This window comes from Limulus polyphemus, unplaced genomic scaffold (assembly GCF_000517525.1).
Source record: "Limulus polyphemus unplaced genomic scaffold, Limulus_polyphemus-2.1.2 Scaffold2253, whole genome shotgun sequence".
Taxonomy (NCBI): domain Eukaryota; kingdom Metazoa; phylum Arthropoda; class Merostomata; order Xiphosura; family Limulidae; genus Limulus; species Limulus polyphemus.
Genome location: NW_013667863.1, coordinates 189192 through 199400, shown reverse-complemented (window position 1 = coordinate 199400; position 10209 = coordinate 189192). Strand labels below are relative to the sequence as shown.

Sequence of the window (10209 nt, the reverse complement as noted above, 5' to 3'; positions counted from 1 at the left end):
GATCTTAGTGTGTTATACTATAATCCATATATTACATACGGCAATGACTATAGGATGTCCTTACTAGTGTAGGATCTTAGTGTGTTATACTATAATCCATTTATTACATAGCAATGACTATAGGATGTCCTTACTAGTGTAGGATCTTAGTGTGTTATTCTATAATCCATTTATTACATACAGCAATGACTATAGGATCTCCTTACTAGTGTAGGATCTTACTAAGTTATACTATAATCCATTTATTACATAACAGTGACTATAGGATGTCCTTACTAGTGTAGAATCTTAGGGTGTTATCCAATAATATATATATTACATATGACAGTGACTATAGGATGACTTATTAAAGGGAGGGAACCCCACCTCATACCAACTTGTGCAAATATGCATCACCCCTTGAGATGGGCTTTTTCATGCTTCGGTTGACTGAACACAAACACTCAGCCAAACTGGTACAAGCTTCTATGAGATGGCCAGAAAAGCTGCTGAAATTCTACAGTAAGAATTAATAATAAACAGTCTTAATTACGAGTAACAGGATCACTAAGAAAAGTTTCTATGGCCACTTTGTCATAGGCCATTAGTGGAGTAGTTTATTTGTTAGCGGTGTTTTCGTACCTTAACGCAAGAACACCTGACAAGATAGGGGCTACCTAGAGAAATTACAAAACCCCGTTTGTTTGTTTCTTTGCTGATAAACAGAAAGCTACAGAATGGGCTGTATGTGCTATGCCCACCGTGGGTATCGAAACCGGATTTGTAGCATGATAAGCCCTTACATTTACTGCTGAGCCACTGGGGTGGGGGTGAGGCGTCTAAACAAAGGGATTAATACACGTTTATGACCTTTCGATTTTCGATTTACAACTACGATAAAATTAACTATATGCACAACACCTACATGGAAATTTAGAAAAACTACCGAAACATATCTTACTATAGATACATTCTAAACTAATTATGGAAGGGCGAAATTAACCGTCACGCAATTTCAAAATTGGCTTCGACAAATCAAAGGTTACAGTGAAAGTTTTCAGCATTGTTTTGGTTATTAAATGTAGCATTTTTTAAACAGCTGACATTAACAGTCACTTTAACTGTCACGCAATTTCAAAATTGGCTTCGACAAACCAAAGGTTACAGTGAAAGTTTTCAGCATTGTTTTGGTTATCAAATGTAGCATTTTTTAAACAGCTGACATGTGCATTTGATCTTCTCTCTCAGTTACACTCCAGTGTCTTAGCGGTAAGCCTGAAGGCTTATAACGCTTAAAGCTAGGTTTCGATACCCGTAGTGGGCACAGCACAGATAGCCCATTGTGTTTAAGTACATAACAATAAATGTACAATATTTTGTTGCGACATTTAAACGTTGGTAATTACAATTCTTTTAACACTTCTTTCTTCCTTTCGATACGCTAAGCCTACATTATTTACCATATTAACCGAGGTCCCTAAAAATCGTGGTTTAATACTCGTGTCATGGCCAGTAAAGAAAAGTGATTTATGTTTCTCCCGAGGCTATTTGTTGAAACTTTGTAAACATTCAAATATGTTGGGAGATAATAATTCCTTCTAGAAGTTCATTGTAAAACTCTGCTTACAGCGCAGCCAAAGTTCTGCCTCGTTGTGCACTGTTACACGTACGTGTTCAAAGCACGTGGTATGCGAGCTATGAGGAGGAGGAGGGAAGGCTTCTGCGTGTAAAAATGAGTCATTAAAGTATTTTGGGCTATTGTCTGAGTGTGGAATGGAATTTATACATCTGTGTTTAAAACAGACAGACAGCCGTTAGGTTCCACAAAGAGGGATTTTACAATTTTTTTTAAATAACTTTTTCAAAGAAATTCAGTTAATCAAAAAAAAATTATATTTTTGTACTGATTTATCTCTTGTCGCACTGCTTTTGCGTATTTGAAATATATTCTTAGTTTGCGTCAACAACGTTTTAATCTTTTATAAAACTCGTATCTGGCTGTTCGTTTGTTTGTAATCCTGAAAATCTAAGAGTTAGAGCAAAAGAGAATATGTTCTAATATGTTAACCACACTACATTTGCTTTATCTAGTGTCGACGAGGCTTTTCGCACAATACCAGTGCTCATCAATCCGTCTAGCATCAATTTTCATGAACAAACACATAAGCTCGTGTTTCTCCGTGTGAACAACAAATACTGTTTTGATTGAGGTGTACAGCACGAGACATTGTCACGTGACGCCTTGTTGCTTCCCTGGTAGGCTTTTAGATATGCGAGCGCCTGACGATAGACTTTGGTGATGTTACGCTTCTTTATTAGGTCAGTGTACGTGAAATTAGGGTGTTGACGCTGTACTTTTAAGGAAGTGGCAAAGCAAACATTACAACATATTCCCCAATGGTTGGTGTCAAACAAAGACCTGTTGGTTTGTTTGAAGTCAAGAACAAAGCTACACAATCTGTGCTCTAACCACCACGGGAATCAAAACCCGGTTTCAAGCGTTTTAAGTCCGCAGACATACCGCTGTACCACTGGGGGGTAAACAAGGACCCGTATGATAAATACTTTAATTATATTTTCCACGTTGATATTATTATTTTTTACACACCGGATTTGACCTTTCAGTAAAATCATTATTATTAGTCTAATTTCATTATTTTCACCTGTTTATTATCTGTTTATCACACTTAAGGAAAACTCAGTGATTCTTATTTGCTGGTTGCATGCCAATTTTCCTCTCTCTGAACACATTATCTGCTGTTGTTAACTTAGGGTTTTGTTAGGTGAGTAGCTGAACCTTACCGTTTTAACAATATCCATAACGAATGGGGTCCGGCATGATGTTAACTGCTGTTGTTAACTTAGGGTTTTGTTAGGTGAGTAGCTGAACCTTACCGTTTTAACAGTATCCATAACGAATGGGGTCCGGCATGATGTTAACTGCTATTGTTAACTTAGGGTTTTGTTAGGTGAGTAGCTGAACCTTACCGTTTTAACAGTATCCATAGCGAATGGGATCCGGCATGACCAGGTGGTTAGGACGCTTGACTCGCAATCTGAGGGTCGCGGGTTCGAATCCCCGTCGCGTCAAACATGCTTGCCCTTTCAGCCGTGTTCCCTCTAGTCTTACACTGCTAAATCAGGGACGGCTAGCGCAGATAGCTCTCGTGTAGCTTTACGCCAGATAAAAAATAACCATTACGAATGGTGGTTCTAGTGATATTGTGGTTATATTTTACGTTCTACATGTGAATTGCACGACAAGTTATCCATGTTTTGAGGCTCTAAAAGATCAGTGGAAAAGAACAGTTGAAATGTGATAAGCAGTAAAAGCTCAAGTGAATTGTAATGTGCAGTATAAGCACAAGAAGCAAGTGAATTGTAATGTGTAATGCAAGTGTAAGCGAAATATAATGTGCAGTGTAAGTGAAATATAATGTGCAGAGCGAGTGTAAGTGAAATGTAATGTGCAGTGCGAGTGTAAGTGAAATGTAATGTGCAGTGTAAATGAAATATAATGTGCAATGTAAGTGAAATATAATGTGCAGTGCGAGTGTAAGTGAGATGTAATGTGCAAGTGTAAATGAAATATAATGTGCAAGTGTAAGTGAAATATAATGTGCAGTGTGAGTGAAATATAATGTGCAGTGCGAGTGTAAGTGAGATGTAATGTGCAAGTGTAAGTGAAATATAATGTACAAGTGTAAGTGAAATATAATGTGCAGTGTGAGTGAAATATAATGTGCAGTGCGAGTGTAAGTGAGATGTAATGTGCAGTGTAAATGAAATATAATGTGCAAGTGTAAGTGAAATATAATGTGCAAGTGTAAGTGAAATATAATGTGCAGTGTGAGTGAAATATAATATGCAGTGCGAGTGTAAGTGAGATGTAATGTGCAGTGTAAATGAAATATAATGTGCAGTGCGAGTGAAATATAATGTGCAGTGCGAGTGTAAGTGAAATGTAATGTGCAAGTGTAAGTGAAATATAATGTGCAAGTGAACTATAATGTGCAGTTTAAGCACAAGAAGCAAGTGAACTATAACGAAGATATGAAACAACGAAAACATTTTAATATTATCATCCCTGGAACCATCTTTTTACTTACATAATCGCTGTTGTTTTTTCTGCTATAAAATATTGAGATGAGGTTAAAAATGATTCTGAGGAAGTTTAGAGTGGGTTAATTGAGAAATATTTCTTTGTTCATTTACGAATCAAACGATGAAGACAGCTTATTTATTTCACTGTGAAAATTAAGCACAAAGCTACACAATGGGCTATCTGTGCTCTGCCTACCACGGGTATCGAAACCCGGATTCTAGCGTTGTAAGTCCGCAGACGTACCGCTGTGCCACTGGGGGGGCCAGAGCAAGTGATCAGTACATGAAGTTATAGACTTAGGATGGGATAGACAGAAAACTAAATAACAGAAGAAATGTACTTTTTACTGGCAATTCTGGGTATTTTAAAGAAACTTTATTGGGTGATTGAATGTAATGACACATATTATATAAAAGAAAAAAAAAAAGGATTTCCCCATTTTCTCTACGTTTGCTTACATGACATGTTTCTCTAATTTTACCTTTGACATATTTTTACCAAGTTTCAAACAGGAACTCAATCAGAATTAAAGTACCCAGGTTATATTACTAACTTACAACGCTAAAATTTGGGGTTCCATTCACCGCAATGGCTTTGCGTTAATAAACAATATTTATATATATATATAAGTAAAGATTTTTTCTCGTTACATTCTTTGGTTCAAAAATCGTATTTTACTTTCTTTACCATAAACGTAACCGGTTTCGAAACCTCTTTGTCACTATTCAGTGATGCAAGTCTATGAAACCAAGTATATAAAACAAGTAAAACTTAAAATACTTTAATTGTATCAAACCTCCAATTATATTCAAAATTAAATATAATTACTGTGTAATAAATATAAAATAAAATTAGGGATGATATAGTAAAGAAAACAAATATCGTAAATAGTATTAAAACCATCAAATAGAAACAAGGTCCATTACCTTAATACACGTAGAAAATCATTTATTTTAATTTGTAAGTTGAATTAATTACACGAAAAATTATAATTAAAAAAAGTGATAGTTTATCTTAAAATCTTCTTTTTAAAAGCAATTTTTATCACATACTCGCTCGCAATCTGAGGGCCGCGGGTTCGAATCCCCATTCCACCAAACATACTCACCCTGAGACGGTCAGTCCCACTATTCGTTGGTAAAAGAGTTGGCGGTGTTAACTGCTAAATTACGGACGGCTAGCGCAGATAGCCCTCGAAATTTGCGCGAAATTCAAAACAAACATTTACAATGTGATGTAAACCCAATGTTTAGTAAGAGGTGTGGAATTGAAAAACACTAACTTTGCCTAAATTATACACTAGCCCTCTATTGGATATTATCTATAATTCAATAATGCTAAATATATTTAACATTTTTTTTTTTCTACAATACCAAAAAGGAAGATCGAAAAATTTTTAGCTTTTTGAATTGTTAGAATATTTTAAATGGTAGGAAAATATTATTAAATAATGATTAATTAAAATAATTAAAAATTAAATAAAAATAAATGTATTGACGATGACTAAAAACGTGTTTTATAGGGCAAAGTAATGTAATAAAATATTAATTTTAGTTATTTTGTTCTACCTAAGTTTTGATTTGCATGTTTCACAAGTATTGTGGTGATTGATGTAATTTTGACCTGTTAGAATCTTTTGGGCGGGATCTGCGTTTTGTCTACCATTAATTTTAAACAAGTATCGCGTGACTGTATTGATTGAAACAAAAGGACTGTTTCTGTTTTATTAAATTGTGTTCAATTGGAGGAGCTTTACAATCGATTTACCGCATTTAAAAATCGGAACTGAACAACAGGATGTTTAGCAGCTAGCATGAAGAGAATGTTTAGCAGCTAGCATGAAGAGAATGTTTAGCAGCTAGCATGAAGAGAATGTTTAGCAGCTAGCATGAAAGTAGAAAACAGTAAAGGGAAGAAGAAACTGATTACGCAATAATTCGTCTCTGCCTCGAGCAAACGTGAATAAACTTCGTGACTTTGCGTGTGTCACGAGATACGTTGAACATGGTAAACAAGTAAAAAGAAAAGCGTGTTTCTTTTTCACCTGTTTCTTACTCACATTAATAGCTAAACAAAGGTTTAGCAGTTTGCAAAGTTTAGTTTTATGTTGCGACAGGCGACTTAATGCTGTAAGTGTCATGACTCGATACAGAACATCTAATTGTTATCTTCGCAATTATTAGGAATGACAATTGTGGCGTCATATCCATTAACATCAAAGTCCTTGAGAAGTATATGCTAAGAATAATAATTACTTGGTGGAATAAGGGATCGTCTTCTCATTTCTCTATTCGACGACAATGCTGTTCTTATTAGCAAACACGTACACTAGCTGTCGTAATGATGAAGGATATTGATTCACCATTAAGCATGTGTCACCACCGTGGCCATACTGTTAAGTATGAAATACTCCAATTGAGTTTTATTATTTTAGTAGTTCACTGCACATTTGAGTGTAACTACCACATCAGTTAGTCGTAGCCAATTGTCGGTGTCTACACTACATTAAAGCTCTCGTAAGTAGAAACGTAAGTAGAAAAATGTTGATTTTTAGTTTCACTCTGATCGAAAGTTAATATTAGTTTATTTAAAATGTATCGCTGATTTTTAGTGCAAACGATTCTGTTGTTGTTGTTGTTGTTTTGTCCAAAAAAAAAACAACAACAACATTATACTCAAAACTCCAACACGTTTGTAAACGATTCGTGCACAAGTTTTACAACGTGATTTCTGTAGACTTTGAGGAAAGAACATAATTACCTCCGCCACCGAAAATGGACGGGGGCTATATTTTCACCCTATGTGCGTTTGTTTGCATGTTTGGCAGCAAGATTTCTCGAAAACGGCTAAAAGTTGATATACCTTTGCACTATGACCCAACTTAAAAGTGATTTGTTTTTGGAGGGTCAAAGTCACACCAAGGTCAAGGAAATCCAAAATATCCCTATCTGTTGACATGGGGACCAATTTTTCACACTATTTTTATTCTATAACTCAGTCAAAAATGATCGGATTTTGATGAAATTTGGTGGACATATGTAAAATATTATTACTCATTGTCGTGCCAAAAATGGTCCGTGTCCGTTCGTAACGACGGATATACTGACACATTTTCATATTTTTTTTGAGAGCCGAATGTGATCAATGCTGCGTGGCGGAGGTATACACTCTACTGAGTGTCCCCTCTATTTTATCCTGGTTTGTTCGTGTTAAGCGCAAAGCTACACAATGGGCTATCTGTGCTATGCCCACCTCGGTTATCGAAATCTGTTTTTTAGCGTCGTAAGTTTACACACTTACCATTTAGCCATTGGGGGCATTTATCGTGTATCTTACTGTTTGTCTACACTTGCAAGATATACACTCAGAGGTTAGAAAAGGTCACCATGCGAAATTGCATGCCATTGTGAAGTAAAACAAATAATAAGAGTTTTATACACGAAAGAGCTCCGAGTGATTTGGAGGGGGGGGGGGAGAAATAATTAAAAGCCAAGTAAGAAGGATGTCGACTAGAAACCAAAAGTTGGAGATCAACAAAGCTTTCATTTTGAAATGGTGTTATTAGTGGTAAGACAGTGATTCCCCATCAGTCCCCGCGACGGAATGTGCGCTATGGGTGTACCCACTTATTTAGGAGGGTGAGAAGATATTGGAAACGGTAACCTAAATCAATTAATTCGTATTCACCTCTATTACATTAATTAATAAATTATATGACAATGCATTATTATGAAATATCCATACAAATGAACTTTTCCCGGATTTGTTTAATTATTGTTGTTATTATTATTAAGGCGCTAGAAACCTTCACGTGTGAGCTATTTATTATTATCATGTTTAGCTTTAGATGTATTTCGATTTAGTTTTTGATTTGTATTCTCATCAATTTCGTGTAAAGATTTGGAATCTGCAACTGGGGTAAGGGGGTATAGGGTCTAAACTGGACGGGCAAGGACCCCCCTTGGCGCCGGCCTCGTTTCCTTGTTTTAGTTTCAAATTAGTAGACTCGATCGCAGACTACACTTCTACAAACGAGTTATGAGCACACCTACCGTGGAAACAATGAAATAATTATGTACGTCATACGAAACAAACACTCTAATATCACCTGGTGGACATATGTCGAATGGCACGTTTCCCTTTAAATTAAACAAAAAAAACATACAATCTATTTACAATTAACAGGAATACAAAGTTCAAATACTACACAATAAATAATTATTAAAAAACAGGGACTTGTTTCGATGTCTATGACATCATCTTTACTTGTAAATAGATGTTTTACACATGTGTCGTTGTTAAATTATTTTGAAAAACATACAAATTTTCAGAAGTATTTCATCCCTGGTGGCTGTTGTTTATCTGAGAAAAACTTCACAATACAGTCTCCTAACTGTGTTATTTCATCCTGATTTCATAACATCTACATCATAGAACAATGCAATGCCACGTCTAATAATATTTTACCAGAACAATGCCACATCTGGTGATATTTAACCAGAAAAACACCGTTATATACTGCTTAATAGCTACTAAACCTATTCTAGAGTAATCTTATCTGGATTATTTACAGTGTCATTTCTACGGAGATAAAACTGTAATGTGACGTAGCCTGTATATACGTGTACATTATCTATGTGATATACTTTTTTCCCCGTTCAGATAAGAACAGTGCTCGTACTAGCTAGAAGAACACGTCAAGACATGCTATGCAGGAGTACAATTCCAGCGATTTTCTAAAGTGTTAATTACAAGAAATTTTCAATACGATGAGAGTTAAATTGGATAAATCGGTTACGTCATAATTTACTGCAAATGTCTACTTTTAACCAGGTGGATTATTTTTTAACTATTTCTAACCCGAACTTCCTTAGCACATGGGAAAATTTCTTGCACGGAACATCACTGACTAGAAAACTGTGGTGATTATTCTAGACGTTAAGCCATGCGCTCGTCATGAAACGCGAAAACCCCGTACGGCCAAACAGCAATACAAACGTCTAAAATAAGAACAAAATATACAGCAATGTGCCATGCCGAGCATCCCTACATTATTTAAAATTGGAGATGGTAATTTGTAGGAGTTTATCTTTTTTTAAGTTAAGAAATCATGTTAGGTCCTTTATCTATTTATTTCGTAAACATATATAAAGTCAACAGGAGTTGAATTAGCTTTCAAAAGCAGTTTTTTTTTCAATCATAAACACACATGTTTAATGATTTGCGACTACTGTTTATTTCTTGATAGTTCGTTTATTACTTCATCAAACCTTTTTATAAGTATTAACACTGAGTGTGGAGTTTTAAGCACTGTTATAAAGGTGTCGTGATTAGCACATGAAAAAAAAAACTAAATATTTGTGGATTTGATTATTTTACCGAATCCTGCAATCTTTATGACGTAGTGCTGTATAATATCGCTTTATAAGGATTATTAGCACAACAGCAGAGTTGGTTTGAAAGAGTCATGGAACTAGAGAGAGACAAGTGGGTGTAATGGGGTATTTCCTTTTGGAGTATTAGATAACAGATATTGTTAGAAAAAAAAAAGTAATAATTTCAATCCTTTATGTCGTCATTTCCCATTTGATGGACCACGTGCTTTGGTGTATGTGAAGTGAAATTTACTGTTTGTTTTGTCGTGTTCTGTCGTGGGGATCTACGAGTTGGTTCTATGTGTATGCCTTTCCCTCCCACGTTAGGATTTCTTTGAAAGGTCATAATTTTGGGGTTGTTTTGTTATTAGTATATATTTAGTAATTATAAGAATTTCATACTTTACTTAAAGTATATTTAACACTAAATGGTTTGAAATAATTTAAAGTATTTAATGTGTGAACCTCGAAATGACGAATGAAGTTATATATTTAGCTTTCTAACGGCCTAGTTTTGTGTAACATTTCAGACTTCTTTAAAAAGGACTGCCTTTCAATTTCACATTTATTATAGAGTATGCATTTTCTCTAATAGTTATTATTTCTAAGCTAAGAGTGTATATACACTAATTTAACGGAAATATGGTTATAAAGACAGGGTTATATGAGTGTATATACACTAATTTAACGGAAATATGGTTATAAAGACAGGGTTATATGAGTGTATATACACTAATTTAACGGAAATAT

At 35.0% G+C, this 10209-nt stretch overlaps 1 protein-coding gene across 1 annotated transcript in view; it reads left to right on the top strand.

The window, feature by feature from the left end:
• The first annotated feature begins 9696 nt into the window (after positions 1 to 9696).
• Positions 9697 to 10209, top strand: part of LOC106466420 (ETS domain-containing protein Elk-3-like) — a 3021-nt gene continuing 2508 nt past the window's right edge. Inside the window, exon 1 of the mRNA XM_013926707.2 lies at positions 9697 to 9800. The gene's annotated coding sequence lies outside the window, so the exon portion shown is untranslated. The remainder of the gene's footprint in view (positions 9801 to 10209) is intronic.